This window comes from Lonchura striata, chromosome 1A, assembly GCF_050655825.1.
Source record: "Lonchura striata isolate lonStrDom1 chromosome 1A, ASM5065582v1, whole genome shotgun sequence".
Lineage (NCBI taxonomy): Eukaryota > Metazoa > Chordata > Aves > Passeriformes > Estrildidae > Lonchura > Lonchura striata.
The window spans coordinates 32,181,577-32,203,167 of NC_140741.1; the positions used below are offsets into that span (position 1 = coordinate 32,181,577).

At 37.0% G+C, this 21,591-nt stretch overlaps 1 long non-coding RNA gene across 2 annotated transcripts in view; it reads left to right on the plus strand.

Moving 5' to 3' along the window:
- The window catches only part of LOC146763430 (uncharacterized), a 40,782-nt gene extending 31,375 nt beyond the window's left edge, over positions 1 to 9,407 (plus strand). For both annotated transcript variants that reach the window (XR_014952151.1, XR_014952153.1), the window contains exon 2: positions 1 to 9,407. This exon is cut by the window's left edge and continues 26,486 nt beyond it. This is a non-coding gene — a long non-coding RNA (uncharacterized LOC146763430).
- The last annotated feature ends 12,184 nt before the right edge of the window (positions 9,408 to 21,591 follow it).

Here is a 21,591-nt window from a genome sequence, read left to right on the forward strand (position 1 = left end):
AATTGTGAATCATTAATCAGATTTTGAAAAATATAAGGTAATATAAGGTTTTCAATCAATGACATATTTGTTAATTAATAGTAATTTTAATACATATGGGACATAATAAAAATAGTCCAGCAAACAATCATGGAGATGATTATGTTATTGGAACATCTCTTCTATGAGGAAAGGCTGGAATTGCTTAGCCTGGAGAAGGCTCAGGGGAGATTCCTGTGTAAAGGGTAACAGTAAAAAGGATGGAGCTAGGCTCCTTTCAGTGGAATCTGGTGACAGAACAATGGGGACAAATGAAATACAAGAGGTTCTGTCTGATCCTCAGGAAACACTTTTTTACTCTGAGAGTGGCTGAGCACTTGAACAAGCTACCCAGAGAGGTTGTTGAGCTTCTGTCCATGGAGAAGTACAAAAGCTGTCTGAATGTGGTCCTGGGGTGGCTCCAAACTCTGAGTGACCTTCCTTGAGCAGGGACACTAGATATGACCTCCAGTGGACTCTTCCAACCTCAACTGTTTTATGGTTCCATGACTGTGAATACATGGGAGTGATTATGCTCATACTCACACTACAAATTCTCTGTGGAAACAGAGATGTGTGAGTTCATAGTCTTTTCCTCCAAAGTCTTCTCCTTTGCATACAGGTGCAAAAATAAAATATAAGAAAGCATTACTTAATGGTACTTCCAAAATTTAAGTGTTAATTTCCAGGGGAATCAGAAAGGCAGAACTAAACTCATTATAAATTAATCAAGTCAGTTACATTATTCTCCATCTATATTCATGCCTTTGGAATAGTCTATTTTTGCCGTTGTTCACTGTTTCATTGTTTCATTTATCTCATCTCTTCCTATCCCATTTAGAAGTGTAGTAAGAATAGTGGACTACTCTGTAGAATTGATAAGTTGACAATAGGGATGAGGCTTCTCTTTTATTTTCTCATGGTGCATTTCTAAATTTTCATGTGCCTTGTAAGTTGTTTTTTTTTTTTTAATTACGTTTCTCAGGAAAATGTTATACTAAAATGACTAAATTCCACAAGACAGTAAACTGAATGATTGAGCTGAATGAACAAAGAAGAAAATTATATAGTAGGTTAATGACACTCCCAAAAAACTTGTGTGAAAAGCTAAAGCAGGAGTGGAATACTAATCAGAAGCTACCTCTAACCAGCAATTGCATATGCTTGTGAAAAATACTACTTCTACATTACATTAAATCCCCCTTTTTTAGTAGCAGCAGCAGAAGCCATGATTTCTCAATGTTTGATTCTTACAAAGCAAGAGAAATATTTGATCTATAATAAGCCATTATTGAGCATGGAGGAGCTAGATACAGAATGTATTTCATGCAGCAAGCACTGCTGTATCTGAGAGGCTCTGATACGAACCCGTGCTTACTCAGGGTGTGGCTGTGTACAGCAATTTGGGGCAATCTGGCATTTCCCTCCGTGCCAATAGTGCACTGCTTGTTTCTAGCAGACAAGTGTCTGTGCTGCAGAAACCACCATAACATCTTGCAGTAACTGCTCCCCTTGTTGGCAGAGCAGCAGAGCACACGAAGGGAGCCAATGTGGAGATAATTACCCTGGCTCCATCAAGGGAAATGTTTGTGGGGTAGTGTCTGCTAGGACTTACCAGGCTTTAGCTGACATAAAGATTTCATACAGAAGACTTCTACCACTAGAGTTATCTTTCTGACCTCTTTCAAGAAATCTAAAGTAACCTATTTATTTTTCAACTGTGCACTTGTTACAAATAATACAGTGCTGGTGCTATTCCAGGGGCTACTGGTGTTCTTATTCAAAGGTTTAACTACTGCAAAGTGAGCTGGGTGATGTTGAAGTATTCTCACTTGGGAATACTACAGCAAATTTCTGAAAAGAAATGAAGAAAACTCCTTTACAAACCTTTTACTAACAGAGCCCCAGAAACCCCTATGCCAGTCATGGCATGCAAATGGGGCTGGAGACAGCATTTCTCTTGATACAAAAGACAGACAAAAGATGGTAGGGGGCAAATAGGCCTCTAGAAAGTGGAGTGATCTGCTGAGGATCACCCAGAATATTCTTTGTAGTCACTGCAACTCTGTATGCCATTTGAAAGATGAAAGAAAATAGCAATAAGAACAAGTTATGAGCAAAAAAATAAAGTTTATCAGTCCTTAAAATAAAATAATGTTGTTTTTTATGGAACATCTGTGAAGTCCTCAACATCCTTGCCTTGGCAGAAAAGCATCTATCTCCCAAAGCTACGGAATCCCTTGCAACCTGTGAAGACTGGCCTTCTCACTTTATAAAAGAAAAATTTCTGAGGTCCTCATACAAAAACCTTGGGATCAGAACCTAGAGGGCTTGCAGCTTTTCAAGTTGCTGTGGTTTGCCAGCTGAATTTTGCCTTTGAGAAATTTCCAAGCTACTAGTTAAGAAGGTGGGTGAGCAGAAACAGGGCAAGAAGTCTGTGAAATATTTTGATGTTGCTGAACTGTCATCTCCTAGGGAGACAAAATTGTTGCATAGGAGGATTTCTTGTCAATTTAGTTATGATTCCATACAATAATTCAAAATGCATAGATTCCATTTTTTACAGCACTCCATGCCTAAAAGCCAATCTCTTTGCCTATGCACATGTACACATTGCAGAGGGTAGATGTACACTATTTTAATATGTCATGTTTGCAAAACAATGTAAAAACTGCTCCACATCTGTAGGCCAATCCAGGAAGATAATTTTTGCTGATTATTTGCTATTAACATGGTCTATACATTACCAATCATTCTGGAAATATGCATGGACCTTCATTAAAGAGTCAATGACTATATGAAACTAATTAATAAAGAAATATTCTTAGAAATGGAAACTGTCAACATTGGCTTCTTTTCTGATTTATGTGAGTAATATCATACATGATTATTGTAATAAGTTAAGTTAATGGAAAATGTCTAGGATTTATAAGTGCACTTCTAACTAGTTCCATCTGAAAGAGATAAATATGTCAAGAAATTATACTAATTCCCTTCCCTAAATATGAGAAGACGTAAAGATATGATTTAATATGTCACACTTGCAATCAGAAAAAAGTCCTACAATCACGAATCTGTAATAAATATTTACATCATGTTTTTTGAAGACAGAGAGAGTACAAACATATTTGAAGCAGACTAAACATGTCTGGAATAAATTCTAAAAGTAATTCCCTCTGAAGAGAAGTTAATTCTTGCTTTACAAGGCAGGGCTAAGATCACAGTGTCTTTCCTGACTGTAAGCTTCCAAAGTATAATTTTTAGATAAGCAAGTGGTTTACTGTAAGAGACACATATCTGAAAGCTGAGAAGGCATAATAGTAAAGCCCAGATGTGGGTTATATATATTAATTATATATATATCTATTAGTGCAAGAGCTCTGAGTTCTATAGTGCAAGTCCAAGGACTATCACAGAATGCATGTGGGAGGAAAGGTGTCATTATGCTACATCCAGGTTTGGACTATTGCCATAGGTGAGACATGTCTGAGATGTCACAAAGCCAAAACTCACGAAAGAGTCTGTACAACATGAGTGCTCTGTGGTGCTGCTGAGAAGGGAAGGTGGGAAACTCCAGCAGGTTCCCTCTCTGCCTTGTGAGAGTGCTCAAGAGAGAAGAGGAGGCATATGTGGAAACCATGCTCCTTCAGTGGGAGTTCTTCAGTGCCTGAGGGACCCCTTATGGCTCATGCATGTCACAGGAGATGTGACTGGCAAGGTGCTTAGAGACCACATTACTGATTTAATCAATAAGGTAAGGTACTTTCCCAATATAATATTTTCAATTAAAAAAAAAAAAAGTTATGACTGGTAAAATTCCTGAAAGTAAGGCATATTTTCTGGTCATATTCAAAGTCTTATATCTGATGCCTGAATATGTCACAGAAATGAATTTCTCTATTATTGCCTATCAAAATTAAATCATTCATCTCCTGCATAAGATAGAGAAATTCTCTCAGTGATTTTGTTCATATCTGGAATGGAAAGTTGGTTGGAAGCTTTCCCTCACATTAAATGTCTAGGCAATCCTTGTCAGCAGGTGTGCTGCTCATTTTTCTAGAAATTGCCTGTGGCCTTGCAGTAGACCTTCCTGAGATAAGGTGGTTTGTTGGCTCTAGAAACTCAGATTTCCATCTCCCTGCTTTGGTTTTGCTCCTCTTAATGGTGCTTGTGTGAATGGGGCTGATCTTTAGTAAGGCTGGGCAAAGTTGGGCGCTGTCAGCAAGTTTTCAGTTATTAAATCAATGACTTCTTCTGTAAGCACATGACAGCTGGGCTGGAGACACTGGCTGTGCTGCCAGACTTGAAGCAGGAGAACAAATCCATAGGGCAGAAACTCGCACAAAGCAAAGGTCTCACTCTGAAACTCTTTGTTTGGGCAACACAGAGGAAGTAGGTCCATCCTTTAGAGCAGACAGGAAGTTGCAGTGATGGGGAAAGAGGATTCAGATGGACAATGGTCAGTGAATTGATGGTATTTCCAGAGTGGTCTGGGAAGAGCACAGTTTGGGAGATACATGATGGAAGAAAACAGAAATCTTGGTCTGCTGGCCTTCAAAATTAGTAGAAAGCGTACAATGGGCTTCAGTGGGGTCTGGCTGAGGTCTTGTAGGCAGCAGGGAAAGGCAATGGATACTGCTGTAGGAATTCTTTGTGTTTGCAGCAGAGCTCTGAAATGTGTCCCCTGGTTTACATCCCACAGATAACGCTGAAGGAAATGAGGTTTTGGTTTCAGGATGAGATATGAGAGATGTCAGGTAAAAGAGGGGTTTTTTTACTACTTTGCTTCTTAACTCATCATTGTATGCTTTTAAAGGGAGACATTAAGAGGCAGGGGGAAATTACTAAAATAATTCATAATTTTTGCTAAGATATGATGCACTTATAAGAAAATTTCTCAACCCTATAATTTTTCTAAATCCTTATGAGCAACAAATACTGAGTCAAATTTCACAAAATCAGATAAAACATCAAAATTGAGTATTTTGGAATATTTAAACTATAAGTAGTAATATGTTTTTAAGGCTATCTTGTCTCCAGCAAGGAAAAAAAACACCACAAGAACCTCAAATATATATTTTTATGAACCATTAAAACATACAAACAAGAAATGAAACACTGAACTGTTTATACTGTAATTTTTTAAATTAAAAAAGTATTTAGAAGATATGAATTTAGCAATTATTTTGGAAACCAAATAAAAATATATTTCCACAGAAAGCTGTTGTTCATGTATATTTTTTCTTATTTATGTGTAATCATAATATAATAAATATTTTTAATTTTTTTAAGATTTCACTATGGCATTTTTTTTATTATTCGTGTCTATAACTGTGATGCATTTTATTTTACTAGAGTAACTCGTGTAATTTTATTTTTGCATATTAGTTTATAATAAGTAAAACCACTATTTTAAAATTAAATTTTATATAAACTTTAAAAATAACCTGTCTTTTGTCAATTTTTGTTCAAAGAGAGATAGATTTTTCTTTGTTGTCTTTTTTCTTTATATTTGTGGCTTTTTGCACCACTGTTTTTAATTTGTAATGAGCAATATTTGTGTAGAGGCATTTTATTATGAAGACAGCTGAGCTCTGCCAAACATTATCCTACTAGCTCGAACTAGAATTGCAAGAAAACATTCCCGACTATGCCCTTTTGAGTGGCCATTTATTTCAAGCAGTGATAAAATAACGTTTCTGGATGGTGTTGCATAACTCAGACTATTTCTTTACTAAGTTGTTTTTTGTTTTGTTTTGCTTGGTTTTTTTTTCCTAAAAAGAGAAGAATTATTGTATGTTTCTCCTCTGAAGTTTATTTTCTTCTCTGGAAATGCAATAAAATGCTGAATAAGAAATATTGTAAATGGTAATAAGTCATTGGAGACTCAGCTGGTAAATACAAGATATTCAATGACATGTTGAAGGCACTGTTCATCCACTCTCTCCTCTTAGCACCCCAATCTTGAATTCTTCATTGAAGATAATGGGAATTTTGTCCCGATTGAGGAATATAGGAATATGACATCATTTATGTAAAGAGATAATCAAAAGTTCAAGCTACATAGAGAATTAGTTTAATACAAAGGCATTCTTGCTGTTATTTTTAAAATTTAATAATTTTTTAAAATAACTCCAATGGAAGTGACAATATAGTGCTGTTTATCATAATTGCAATCTGGAAGACCACTTAAAAGCTATCAATGCTTTGACATTGGACATCTGTTACAAAAACAATGTCTTTCCAGAGTATTCATAATTTATATGTATCATAAGTATTAGAAAATACATAAATATATATTTTTCTCAAAAAGCTGATCTGCTTGCAGCTGATTTACTTTAAAAGACAGCAGCTGAGAAAATTCAGGGCTTTCTGTTGTGCAGAACTGACTGGTGGATTAACCAATATGGCATGACTCTTCTCTCAAGAGACCAGCTTCCCACTCATCTTGTTATGGGGCTGACACAGTGGTCAGTTAAAAGAATGCAGAGAGAGACCAAGCTCTTTGAAAAGCCCCTAATTACAAAGAAGCAATTGCAATAGCAAAAGTTACATGCCTTTGAAATTGCTCAATTAGCAGAATTGTCATCACAACGAACGGAATTATTTTTTACTTTGATCTTGAAGTCTTACTACTGAAGCAGTTTTAAGCTTGTGGTGCTTTACAAAGAAGTGTCTGCTCAATAATTATATCAACACTTCTTGTGATACTGACCATTAGAAATAAGAAAAAAAAAAAAAGAAAAACAAGTTTCCACATTTCCACATAAGCATTCAAACTTCTGAGTTAATGTTTTGACAAAATTTGTTCCCACTCATACTCAGTTTTTGAGATCACTCCAAACAGAGATCTCAAGACTTTTGATTTCAAGATTTTGAGATCTCAAGATCTCAACAGATTTTTGACATCTTTTGATCAGTGGTGGAAGTTAGTGGAAAGTAGAATACTGAATTGCCTCACTATTTATGGAGACTTTATGTGAAGGTTTTAGAAGTACTGGCATGACAAGCCAATTGGAGAACAATTACCTATCAAGTCTGGAAACAAAGCCCAGCAACTTTTCATTTCCACAGTTAAAATATTTATTTGCAATCTGCCTTAGAATTAAGCAATTTCACCAGATTGAACATTTGACAAAATCAGAATTTGCTTTCAAATGTGCACACCTGCAAAGATATACTGTGATGGAGATACTTATTTCTTCCTATAGCAGCCATCACAGTGCTGTGCTTTATGGCAGTAGCTAGAACAGCATTGATAATACTCCAATGTTTTGGCTACTGCTGTGCAACCCTACTCCAAGGGCACGGGGTTTGGGAAGGGACATGGAGACAGAGACAGCTGACCCAAGCCAACACCAAGGCATCACACTCCACAGTAAAATCCAAAAGAAAGGAGGAGGAGTGTAGGGAGGTGTGTGTTATTCAGGTGTTTGTCATCTGAAGTCACCACTGCATGTGCTGAGGCACTACTACCCAGGAAGGAGCCAGACATCATCTGCTGATGGGAAGCAGAGAATAAACTTTGCTTTTTGCTTCTTCTCTATGGTCTTTGCTTTTCTATATTAAATTGACTCTATCTCAGCCCATGAGATTTTCATCTTATTTTCTCTCCATGTCCTGCTTAGGAGGGTGACTGAGAATGGCTTACTGGCACCTGACAGACAGCCAGTGTCAACTTACCATGAAAGGACAACACATTTTTGCAATGAATTATAAATTACTATTCCAAGCTTTAGTTCAGTCATCATAAAAAGTGTGGGACTTCATCCTCTTCAATTCTTAAAGAGATATTACTTCCTCTGGAGTCTCCTGTTAAAAAAGAAGTCCTCTGTATTGTATAACCTGGAGAGAAGTAAAGTCAATTCAAGTTTATGAAGAATCATAGCCAATAGCCAGGAGACAGGAGAGGCTGCAAAGAAGATTGGGCAGGCCTGGAAGTCAGAGCTGGGAGCTCTGAAAGGATGAAAAGCTCATAACAGGCAGGCAGGATAAATGGCAGTGTCAGGACAGGACACACCTTGTAATGCTGCAGGGTAGAGTTACTTCCAAGGTACTCTACAGGAAATTATATTACACAAAGAAAACATTTTTAGCACTAATCAGCTTGGTGGCTATAGTGCTAGTAAGTCTTACATCCTCTCTTGATAAGCTGAGAAAAAGTGAAATATCCCTTGAGTAGGATATGTAGATCAACTGCAGATTGGGGCACAAGGAATGAATGCAAAATCTTGGATGTCCAGAAAGAGAAGGCTCTTTTGACCACCATGTAACTTGAGGTTTTTAATATAAGACATTCTGAAAAAGTCAGTCATGAAGTCGAGAAGCCCTATGGTTGGGCTTCCCATGTGGCTGGTAGAAAAGCACCTTGTGATAAGGCATGTCCAAAAAATTTATTTTAACCAATAATTTGTGAACAGACTTATGAATGGATTTACTAAATGGGCTAGGAAGAGTACTTTGAGGAACAGATAACCTGAGATACTAGATCTAGTGACAAAATAAAAAAGATCTTATTAAAAATAAATACCTTTTGAGGAAAATATCTAAATAAGCCAAGCCTGTAAATATGTTTAAACTATGGATGATCATCCAACAAAAGGAACAGTTCTACCAATTCCCAGTCCTGATGCCAAGATGATTTTTTGCCTTTTCTTTTATATACTTTTTATGTAACTTTTATGTCTCCTCAGTATTCTTAGCATGCATACTTGTAATTCCTTAAGTCTGAAAATTTAGCATAGCCCTAGTATTTTGTTAGTCCAGGAGACCAACCACCCTAAAGGCATCATAGGAGGAGGTTGGAAAACCCCATGCTGTCTTGGGAAACCAAGGTCCTCTGTAGAACATATCCTGTAAACTAGAAATTTGGCCCATCCAGGGGGGAATTCCTCAGATAGGAGAATATCACACCATTCATCCAGGCCTCCCATTGGGGCATCCTTGTTGGATATGCTAATTTGTAAGGTCTATAAATTGTATACACCATTTATAGTGCGTGTGCATCGCAGCACATTCCAACTTGGCGAAATGGTGCACTGCAAGAATCCTTATTAAAATACCCAGGTGAAAGCCCCTTATCCCTCTGTGCCCAGCTCTTAAATTTTAAGACCAGGAAAAGGCATCCATCTCATGCAATTTCTCATTTTGGTTCATGAAATCCAACTAATTTTTATTGTGCTGGGGTTTTTTTGAACTGACACCAGTTCCTGACTAGTTTTGAGCGCAGTTGTAAAATGCTTCCTGCAGCCCAAGGGGATACATGGTGTCATGGAACTGAGCAGGCTGGTGGTAAGAAAAGGGTGGGATGGCCCTTTTCAGTCACAACACTGTATCTTGTCTTAAACAGATCATGAAACTGGACTTTGAGAGAAATTTCCCTCAGGACATAGATGTGCTGTGGGATGAGAAAATCCAGCCTGTTGGTTATTTAAATGATCTGGAAGACTGCATTTATTTTCTGCTGGGCTGAGACCAGTGTTGTCAGCTCAAAGTTGTATGTTGTATTTACTCCAGTTGAATTGTGCTAGCTGAAACACATGAAATACTAGCCCTTGAATACTGAATCAGTACGTCCAAATGAATTGGGATGCTGTGTGCAGAATTTGATTGCATTCCCCAGGGAAATAAAGCATGGTTAGATGTCTTAGTGTAAAGTAATATGAAGTTGGATTAATCTATGCACATCAAATACATACAGTATTAACTATGCAAAATACTACCCATTCAGATTATTTTGCAGAATTATGTAAACAGAATGGTATACTCTCTGATAAAAACTTACTCCAATAAAGAGTTTGAATATGTGAATATGTATGTTTATATTTAGAGCTAAATAATGTAAATTTTGATATGTGTGCCTTATGTAATCATGGTCTTTTGGTAAGTATAATGCCATGATTAAGCACAGAATTGCAAATAAGTCTAATTTCTAAGTATTTTTATTAAGTGAATTATGGCATATTAAAAAAAAAATGTTTTAATGGCAGACAGCGATATTTTAGGCGACTACCTATTAACCACAGAACTCACCTACTTCACGATCTTCTTGACTTTGCTCTTTAGATGAAAGCAAGTTACTCCTGCCTCTTCTTTTCTTGCTATTTTTGGTATACCTTGTTTGTAGATTCCTCAGTACAGATATAATTTACCATGGTATGTACATAACAATTGAGAGATTGGAGCTTGGCTTTTAGCTGGGAAATCTAGACATGAATAAGTAATGCTAATACTATGCAGTTGCCTGACTACATTGCTTTTCATGAGTTGAAGGATAACAGCTCATCAGGAGTCCCACAACTTTCTTTGTACAGGCTGGGCATGCAAATAAGAGACCAAGCACAGGTGTTTGCAGTTGCCTAGCAAATGCATACCAGCCCTGTATCATGTATGTGTCATTCTGTGTGACTTAGGAATGGGAGGTGCACAAGAATTGCTCAGGATCCTCATGAAGGATGTGTCCTATTACCTGTTGGTTTCTTAATTCACTGGGTAATAGTATACATATGGGTGAGAGAAATGCTTATTGAAAAAAACGTTTCAAAATTCTCTGCAACAAACTTTCAGTGAACTGGATTAAAAATGAAAGCACTAGGTCAATGGGAAGGAGGCAGAAATTTTAGTACATTTGTAAAAATGCTTTTTGCTTATTTAGCAGAAGATCAACTGCTATACACAAGTAATGCAAGAAACAGAAACAGAGGTAATTTCCTATCCTAAAATAAGGCATCATTATGAAAGCAAAAATAAATAATGACAACAGCATAAACATTAATAAATATGTAATAGTTCCCATTTCTTCAGAGAAAATTTACATTTTCTGTACAAATATGTGCTTTATGTATTTTCAACACTTTTTGCTACAGAAAGCTTGATTAATTATTTCCAGGGAAGAAAATAATTGCCTTTTCTCTTCTACAAAGCCTATAAGTCATTTTATAGGAATTTATGTTTTATAATGAATGCCTTTTATTACCAAGAGCTCTTTCCACAGCAGGACTGGAAAAAAAGTTAGCAGGCATAAAAATCAGAGGTAGGATAGCAGTTGTTTTTCCCTGCCATTGAGTTGACTGCTCTCCATGGCAGAGCATATCATGATTTCTGAGAATGCTCCTAAGGTCTCAGTACACTGATCTGCTAGTGGGAGTGGCATAAAAGTGCCAGTGATTCCATTCCTAAAACGCCCACGCAGCATGGGTTGATCTTTCTGTTTCCTTTCCTGATAGCAATTCTATTAACTGTTGTTAATTTTCTCCTATAAACCCTAAATAATAAATATTACACCCAGTATATTCAATCTGACACTATGTCTTTGTTACACTGTTTCTGGGCAAGACTAAATTTTTAAAATCTCTCTTAGTATATTAGCACCTAATTTTATTGCTCTTTCCTGACAATTCTTTCTTTTAATTTTTTTTTTTTATATTAATGTGTATGTAAGAATTACACAAGCTGTTTGAACTTCTCTTTTTAGTATAGCTGAACAAGAAAGGAATTGTGTACTTTTTCTGAGTCTGTGAAGTGTACATGCATAGGTAATCTCAAGATACCATTTCTGGTAGTTTATAGCTCTAGCTGCTAAACAAACATAAATAACTAGGCAATCCTTGACTAGGCAATTGACTAGTGAATCAATATTTGACCTTCTCAGAACTTCAAGATCAGAAAAGTGAAAAAAACCCCATGCAATATGTTTTAAGTCCCTTTTCCCACAAGCTGTTCTTTCAACCAAGTGGCTTTTGACCTTTGCCTGTGTTGTTGATGATAAGTAGTGATCCAATGCCCTAGCTGTTTTATTTAGGACTGGCAGCAAGAGCTGAAGCCACTGTGCATTCTGATTTACAAAGCAGATATACCAGCTATGTATATGGCATTGGACTTCTTCTGGTTATGTAAATGTCCAGCCAGTTGCCTGATTGTTCTTAGGAAGGCCTTTCCACTCATCCACTGCCACTGCAAATGGTTCTTCCTTTTCCCTTTTCAACCACAGAATAAAAGCATCCTCCATCCTAAGTACAAGAAATAACCATCAGAGCTCAAAAAACTGAGGAGACTCAAATGCTTGGGATCTTTTTTATATTATAAGCAGAAAATATGGTTGCCCTCTTGGGTTGTCAAACTTATGTCCTTTGGTAATGTAATTGCATTTATATTATTTTATGACTGTGGCTGCTGAACAGAGAATTTTTTCTCCTGCCATCTTCCTTAATATAAGGAAAAGCATACTCTTAATGTAGATTTATTTTATATACTACAGTATACCACAAATCTCTGTAAGAATTTAAATGTTCAGCAATAAAACTATTTTCTCAATTCTGTGCTCTTATATGAAACCTAAACTTCATTATTCCCCCAAACCCTGCAAATCCTAATTAATATCAAAACCAAAAAGCAGATAGCACTTTTAATTGCAGGGTAGATAACTATATTTTTTCACTTAAATATTTCTCCAGAATGTAAGTATTCATTTCAGATATTAAAGATGTCCATTGTTGCATTTCAGTTAAATGGATATTGGATTCATGGTGATAAAATGTTACACTAGTCCTCTGGCACTAGTATTTCCTAATATAATTAAAATCTGAATGGCATATAGCATGAAGTCTAACTATCATTGCAGATAATTGCAGTGATCTTACACATTTGTCACAAAGCAAATATGGTAAAATAGCCTTAGATGACTTAGAGTGATGCATAGTTGACCTTATTACATGGTTTCTTGAAGTGTGACAGCAGACTAATACTTTCATGTGAGCAATGCCGATAGTAAAGGTCAAGGAATGAAGATGACAATAACAAATCTGACTTTCAGCACTGTAAAGTGAAAGCCATTAATGATAATGTATATTATTACAGCCAAGATATAATGTAGAGCTTGAAACTGTGAAATGTAATTTATTTGATTTATTTCAATTTACTCTTATTTTATTTGTGCAGTTAAGGTTACATAATAGGGAAGCAGGAGGATAAATTGTTTTCCACTCTCTGTCTACAAGGCAGTTTTTTTTTTTTTTCCTATCCTCTGAATAACTTAATAAAGCAATATTAGAAAACTATTTGCATTTTTTTCTGTGTTCCAGATAGCTCAGATAAACTTACTGTGACACAAAAAAACCTTATGGTCTGTATATTAGAAGTAATAGACGTAGAGGAAATTGACATTTTCTTAGAAATAGTTGAGGACATTTTACAGTAGCTGTATTTTGAGTAGTAATGTCACTAGACAGACTTCTTTCCTAAGAAGAATGAAGGTAGAGACTGGAATTTCTGAGAATTTTGTGTTGTTCCTCTTCTTTTCTTTTTCCTTAGTAACACAGTTGGCTTAATCTAGTCTAAAGGTGAGTACCACCCTTGGAAAAAATTTTACCAATATGTATCCTAAGGGCTGTGGGCACACACATCTGATGTTTCTCCTTGGAGGGACTTCTGGTGTTACAGCATCTGGGAAGCTTTGATTGTGTCCCTGGCAAAGGCCACCAGTGAGTAACAGGGGAGCAGGACGGTGTGCAAGTCTGTCAGTCAGCTCAGTTTTCTATCAGCCATTTCAAAATAAACCTACTGTGACTTGTTGCACTTAAAATGAGGTGAGTTAAAAAAGATTAAGTAGTGTTTATATGGTTTAAGATAAGCTGCCTCATTGTCTCATTTTGACTGAAACAGAATAGGCAACACCGATAGGCACAGTCTTGTCAGAACAGAGAATGATTTTCGTGTCAGAGTGATAAAGAGCAGGTGGGAGCAGATCTCCAGAGGCACAGGACAGAGTAGCTGTCCACAGCCAGAGACCTTGGCTCATGGCTCTATGCTTATTAACACCATGTCCAACTATTGCTGGATCATCCAGCAGTTTAGATTTGAGCCACTCAATGCCAAGTTGCATAACCATATTTCACATGGGCCCTGCTGAATCTGCATGTGATAGTTGCTTTCATCCTCAGGTTATCCTTTGTGTGAGTTGCTATCAGTGTTATCAGTGTTATCAGTGTCCTTCTGAAGACACTGAAGATATGTTGTCTGCCCTCTTTTGACAGTATTCCAGGGATGCCATTTCCTTCTATGATAATTACAGCAACGTTTGGTGCTTGAATTATCTCTTCCTCCTTCAGTGTAAAAGCACCTATCTATGGAGGACCAAAAGATAATCCTTCCATCTTAAAAACAAGCATCTGGAGGATGTTTCTGTGCCAGTTCGGGTTAAAGATCAGTCCCAGTTTTCCAGATGTTAAAGTATTAGCAGAGATCCTATACACAATCAATGACAATTTGATTAAGTATCAAACACACATGTAAGCTGCAAACTACTACACTCACTTCATTTTACTGACTTTTTTCTCAATTTTTATTGAAGCAATTTTAATTAGGAAGAAGTGATTTGTTCTTCTGTGTGTATATGCTTGTGATTTCTGTAACGATAATGGTAACGTGGAGAGGTGAAAGAAGGTGAGAGGAAAGGGATCTTCAGGTTGCTATGAGTACAGGGCATAGTTTGTAGCCAAGCCTAAGCAAAATCACTGGAGCAGGGCAGAGAAGAAAGGTCCAGGTTGTCAGTTCTGGACCAGGGCTAGCAGGGCTAGCCTATCTATTTAGCAGCATGACCAGACCCTGGCTATGTTCCCAAGGAAAGAGGAACCAGGTTAAAAAGACAGCCAAAAGGTAAACAACAAGCAGCCCTGGAAGAAAGATTTTTGCCTGAGGTGTAATGATGAAATTTATTTTGGGGATATGGATTCAAAACCAGTTCTCATACCACCAACCCTTTGCTACCCAGCAACCTATTCTTAGCTTCTCTTGAAGTTAAGAACAACAGCTTGATCAGCCTCAGACACATCTGTTCTCTTTGAGGCAGCAAACTACTCTGGAATCCTGAATCCTATTGTACTCCCAACTATCTTTGTATCCTAATTCAAGATATAGAAAAGATTAATGTAAAATGAAGTAATGATTACAAACTCTGTGTCTATGGAAGTGAATTAAATATGCTGGGGAATGTTCTAGAACCAGGGCAAAGTACTGGTAAACATACTTCCCTTCCAGAAGAAGGCAGACTAATGGTTTATCAGCAATTGTCACTGGTTAGTTACAGCAGCTAAATAAAATCAGAGAATTTGAGGGAGTTATAGTAGCTGGAATGTGACAAATCTCTGTTGGGGAATATTTTAAGAGTTTACTACCATGGAAGGCTAAAGCCACAAGTAAAATTTAATTTATTCACATAGACACATTTAGGAAGTTCAGTGTCATCCTTGTCTCTGTTGAACCCCCATGTAGAGCTTTGATTCTGTGTAGTCTGACTTCCTTTGGTGTCCACACTAAAGGATTTCTAAAATAATGAGTTGAATTAAATTGAGTTATTCTTCATACTGCCAAGTGTAATCATTCTGCATGTTGGATCTATGGGACAGAGTGTCCCATCCTTCTGCTCTGGACCATTTTGAATGATAGTAATGTCACGTAGATGACATTTATGTACACCTGGTTTCAAGTATGACCAAACACAATTGTAGTGTTGATGTTTGGATTTGCTGGATGCTGAAGTTGGGTCTTAGGCAAAAAACACTGATGTGAGAAAAATCTGAATAAGATGTCCAAAGTAAACTCATTTGAGTTGCATTAACCTCTGCATATTTTGTGCAAAGAACTCTAGCATGTCTGCATGAGGGATGATGCTTGACTGTGCTTTCATTTGGGGTCCTGTGTCCTTGTCTAATTGTGTTATACAAGTAGGGATCCAGTGAAGTAGAATCCTAGCATAGAGCTTAACTACAAAGCATTTGCAGCCTTTGTAAAATGTAGAAATAATATAATTTATTTTGCATTATTGGGAAGAACTTTTTCACTTTAAAAAGCTTTTATTGATTAGTAGGAGAAATAGAAGAAAACACACATACAGTTGGCTCCACATTTATCTTGCGACCCTCCTTAGCAGATAACCCAGTTCCAGTTTGCAATAGGATCACTCTCAGATTAAGAGACTGCTGTCTCTTTTCTCTCACTATGGCAGGCAATAATGAATAGAGAAATAAAAAATATTTTTCAAAACATACATTTCAAATATAGAAAAGATGCCTGCAGATTTCAAATAACTCCATATTGCTCATATTATTACTTTGACTGATTACTCAATGAGCTGACATACCCTTTAGTCTATTTTGAACCCTGTTTTGAAGGGTTCTCTTGTCCCTGCACCAAAGTTAATTATTTGTGCTAGAGTTGCTTGTTTGTAATTGACTTTGTTCCCACTGTTCAAAAGCAGCTTTCCATGCACATTGAACACCAGTTTTTCAGATTTAAGTCCTTATTCTGAGTCCAGCACTGAGGCCTTATTTCTTGGCTGGAAATGGTGAAAGAGAACATTCAGCTACCAACTAGCACATCTGCCTTCTCTGTGTGCTTGGATATTACAGTTACTGAGCTGGGCTCAGGAGGGAACTATTTTTAGCCACCATCATCAGAGAGGAGACTGCTGTTGGTTGGAACAATTAAGAGAAGGCAACAATAAATCTAATCCAGAAGGATCCTGATATAGGATGGGAAAACAGAATTTAGATGGTCTGCTAACAGCTCTTGTGGTGAAATTCAGTAGGAGGGATGTAGTATCTCATCTATTTTAACAAACAAATAAACCCTACAACTAAGGAAGTTTCACTCTTATAGTAATAAAATGTGCCTTTCCACTCTGAGCTGCATTTGCTGGCAAGTCATAAATACAAGATACACACATGCCAGCTACCATAATTTAAAGTAATTTCCTTGTTGAGCAGTCTTAATGGAAGAGGTACTGCAGTCATTTGCATTGTTGCAGTACTAATGTTGGAGTTTATTCATATTAAAGTTGAAAATGTCAATTGTCTTGCTCATGGTAGTAATATTCTGAGCAAGTACTCTATAATGCTTAAAAATTGTCAGTGTAGTAAATATGTCTCAGCTTGTTATGACTCAGCTCATAAAAGGCAGAATATTTTTAATGCAATGAAAGAATGCTGATGCCTTTTTTCCAAATTTCTCCAGTAATGATTTTAATAGCACTAAACCAGAGAGTTTCTGATTGCTACTTGTCTTCAACCCATCTGGCAGAATAAAACGGTGGCTGGGATATTCAAAGGGGCTTAAGAGGGTGAGGCACACAATTTCATTTTATCTTGTGCTGATGGGGTCCATTCCTGTTGAATGCAAAGTGAGTCACTCTTCTCCGTAGACATATTCTAGCTATGAGCTTAGTGTGGGCAGATGCCCTTACCAGATTAGATATTAAACCAGGCCATTCTTTTTAAAGATTATGATCTTTACTAATGTCATATGTCCATGGGCTACATTGAAATCAGTCACTGGGTTATTTACCATTTGCTGCTTTGTTAATGATTTTTCTTGTGTGAAAAGCCAAATGTTATTGTAACTCATGTCTTAATTTGGAAAAACTTCCAAGATGTAACAATAAGAACTAAGAATTTTGGGTATTGTTTTATAGTCTTTGACACTTGGAACCCCACTCTGATATGACAGAAAACTGCTTTTTTAGTTAGGCTAATAATGCCTGCTACCCAGTTCTTGTCTGAGAAGAACAAAAACAAGACTGTCTAATGTCTAAGCAGTACTAATAGGCACTTGTAACCTTCCCCATTACTGCTCCTATTAAACACATCTAAATAATTGTATATACAAGTGCTTGGTTTTCTTGGCAAAAGTGTTATTATCTGCCATCAAGCTACAGGTGAAAAGGTACACTGTCTCCATAAGTGTCTTTTCCTTTTCTCCAAAAATTAGCTTTTCCCATATATCTCTTTCTCTCCTTGGGAATCTGAATAAGCCCTTGCAACACTGTGTGAGCATCAGGCTTGAAAGTTGTCAGGAGAAGCATGACACTGGGTTCCAAACTCCAGCCCAGAGTTCTCCAATTCATTTTCTTTCTTTTCTTTGCCAGTTGTGCTCTATAAACATCTACCACTGGAAGGAAACAGCAAAAAAAGGATTCTGAAAACACAGCTGATGTCTGTGACAGTGGTATGAGTTGACACAGTCAGGGGAGACTCAGTAAAGTCAGTGTTTCTCTTTAAAGACTCCTGTTAGATCCTTGCAGGTTCCTGGGGCATAATTAAGCCAAGTTTTGGAGACTGAAATGCCCATATCTTCATTCAGCTCACAGTATCCTTGCTAGTAATGTATTGCTATGAACAGAGTGTTTTGTTGAGGAACTGGCAGAAAATCTTTGGTGAGCATCCTGACAGACTTAGTGCTGCTGTCATGAAGGTGCATACTCAGAAAAGATAAACACTGGATGAATATAAGACGTTTAATACTTAATGGTCTCCTGTAGTTTGGTTCCTGCTAGAGGCAATGTGATTTTCGAGGCAAATGCTGCAATAGTCTGAATGTGTTGCATTTTCCCTCCTGTGATCTTGATGAGGGAATGCTTAAAAGTGCATGTTAGTATGAGATCATCATGGAGTACAAAGTAAAAATGCTGGCCATACAATGAAGAATAAATATTTTCCATCTCAAAGGTTTATTTCTCTCATCTTCTGTCCAGACACTTTGAATGTTCTCAGTTACCCAATGAGGAAGACCTTTTTTGTTTTTTCCATTCTGAGAAGAACATTACTCTGATTAATTCAACTGGCAATATTTTGAGTGAATTTTTAAGTTTTGTCACATAAGAAAAAAAAGAGATACATATTTCCAATGTACAATGTTACTGTATAGCCAGACACCCACAGAACCCCAGCGTTTCATCTCTACAGCCCTAAATATGTTGGCTATTATGGGGGAAAAAAACCAAACTACTTGATACAGTATGTAGTTTAAGTGCTTTGCTAATGACAGACACTTCAGACTTTATAAGCAGAAAGGCACCGAAATTCCTCAAATGTATTTTCAATAATTAAAAAAAAATATTTTCAATTAAAAAAGTGCTTTTCTCTTTGAAAATTTACAAGCATTCAGTCAATGAGCAGAAATATACAGATGCTCAGGCCAATAGTGTCAGGACAGTTATTTTAACAAAATATGCTTTGGAGAAAATCTAGAAAAAAATTTTTAAAATCTACAAATAAATCTATTTCCTTTTATAAATCTTTTGTAATTATAGCTATGTCAGTGAGCATGGCCCACCAAAACTGTGCAGATTATTGAGAAAAGTCCTGAGCAATGTCCTTATCAGGACAGGCCTGTAGTTCTTATGAACAGAACCCCTAGAAGGTAAAAGCTCTATCTCCAAAATAAAACATTTTTTGAAACTAGTTCAAGGCTTTTGGAGTGGGAAATATCTTCTGTAGCCTATGTGTTTGAGTGTTCAGCAGTACAGACATACAGGAGTGGGATGCTGCTAACACAGCACCTGGCTCAATTTACCACCCAGTGCAAATGTCCAGCTACAGAGACCGAAGCTTGGCCAAGGTTTCCAGGAAGAGATCAAAATAATGCATAGAGGATGAGTAGAAAATGCTGTAGGTATTTTGCCACTTTTGTTTTGGAACGAGTCTTGCCTGCAGCATGACCTTAAAGTCCTTTGTGACTAAGGATTGTAAAATTTAAGCATTGACTGTATAGCAATTAAAGTAAAATGGAATAAATTATTGTTCAAGTATGTATGAAATGTTTTTTTTTTTCATTCTCTGTTGTCAGATTTAACAAAAGCAAGTTTAATTCTGTTTGTGTCTCCTTAGTAAAAAACCCCAAAACTCTTTAAAATAGGTTCCACCCTCTATTGAACTCCTTCTCCTTTTTTACAACTTCTATCTTCCACCCTCAGAAATGCTGATTTTATACAGGAAGCTTGGACATAGTAGTTGTTTTGCCAAAGCATTATGCAGTCAGATGATAACTGTGCAGACAAATGTATCTATTGAGAAAAGAAAGGGGATACAAGACTTACATAATATACAGAAGGAAATTGTGTATAAAAAGGCCCAAATGCTCCCGTAGTCAAACAGCTCTGAAAAAGTCCAGGAGATGAAAACAATGAGGGAGTAAAATTAAAGAGGCATTGGGAGGGACAGATTTCCATTATTTGAACAATTCTGGTTGTATATTAGGGAAGAAGAATTGAGTCATATGGGTGCATCTATGTTAGTGTTTTTCTAAAAATTTTAAATGTGTTTGAGGTGAACAATCTCTGCCTGTGCCCACTGTGCTCTGGCAGCCTAATGAAGAACGAAAATAACCTCAGAGATGTGCTCCAGGAATGAACATACTGAACTGCAGCAACTAATGGACATTCAGTAGGAAGGACCAGATCAGAGCCACTTTCAAGTATAAATCTTCACAACTTATTTGGTGGGAACCCGGTGCCCGGTGGTTTTCCCTGTTGATCTGATCATGCTGCTCTATGAACTTCTTGTGAAGTCCCTTCCTGTCTGAGTGCAGAGGCATTTCCATCCATCCCACCTAACTGCAAGCACTGACGAGCTGTCAATGTTAGAAGTACAGCTGGTGGACACTGACTGAGCTGCAGAAAGCAACAGAGAGCAGGTGAACTCTGAAAGTACAACTCAACAGTGGATGTGTCTGCCCCTCCATATAGGGATGGTAGGATGGACGCTGCCAGGGTGCTGTTGCCTGTATGGAAAAAAAGAGCTTTGTGTTTTTTAATGCCACAAAATCTCAGTTCTTTGCTGTCTTGCTTCTGGCTAGGAGTTTTCTTCCTAGTATCTGGTACAGTGCTGTATTTTGTATTTAAGATGAGAATAAAGTTCATAAGAAACTGTTGTCTGAGTTATTACTAAGTAGTATTCATTCAAATCAAGGACTTTTCAGTGTCTCATTCCCTGCCAGTGAGCAGGTGCACAAGAAGCCAAGAGACAGCATGGTCTAAGGGTTATTCCATACTATAGGATATCATGCCTAGTATAGAAACTGAGGGGAGCTGGCCCATGGAACCTGTCAAGTGCTTGGGAACACTATTCATCCATCAGCAGGTGATGAGGAATTGTTTCTCTGGTGCATTATTTTTCTTTCTCAGTTATTTCTGTTGTTATTATTATTATTGCTATTACTATTAGTATAATTAATGTTACTATTAGTTTTATATTTTACTTTATTTATATTATTATGTTGTTTTTATCTCACCCCATGACATTCTTTTTTTTTTTTTTTCCACTTCTTCTCCCCAAAATTGGAGAGGTGAGAGTGTACAAGTTGCTTCATAGTACTTATATGCCACTGGGGTTAAACCATGGTTAAACTGAGTTCTTAAGATGTCCTGCCAATTCCAGCACACACATTACATGTAAGACAGTGATACTGATAGGAGTAATCACAGTGTATGTTGATGTAAGGAAATTGAAATTTTGGGAAAATTCTATTTTTTTTTCCAATCTCATAGACCAAGTTTATGGCTCTGAATGCAGTTTACAGACTATTTAGATTTCAGGGAAGTTACTTGGGGGTCATAATTGCTTTTATTTTAAAGATTTCTCTCTTGTTAGTACTTTTCAAAAACACACATCTGAGATTTTCAACAACAGAAATTGAACCACAAGGTATTTCTGATTCCACTAGAAGTTGAAAGGTTTCTGCTAGGACCCATTTAATATTCCTGGCTGATGGTAAAGAGTGGGATAGGAGTGGGAGTTATGAAAC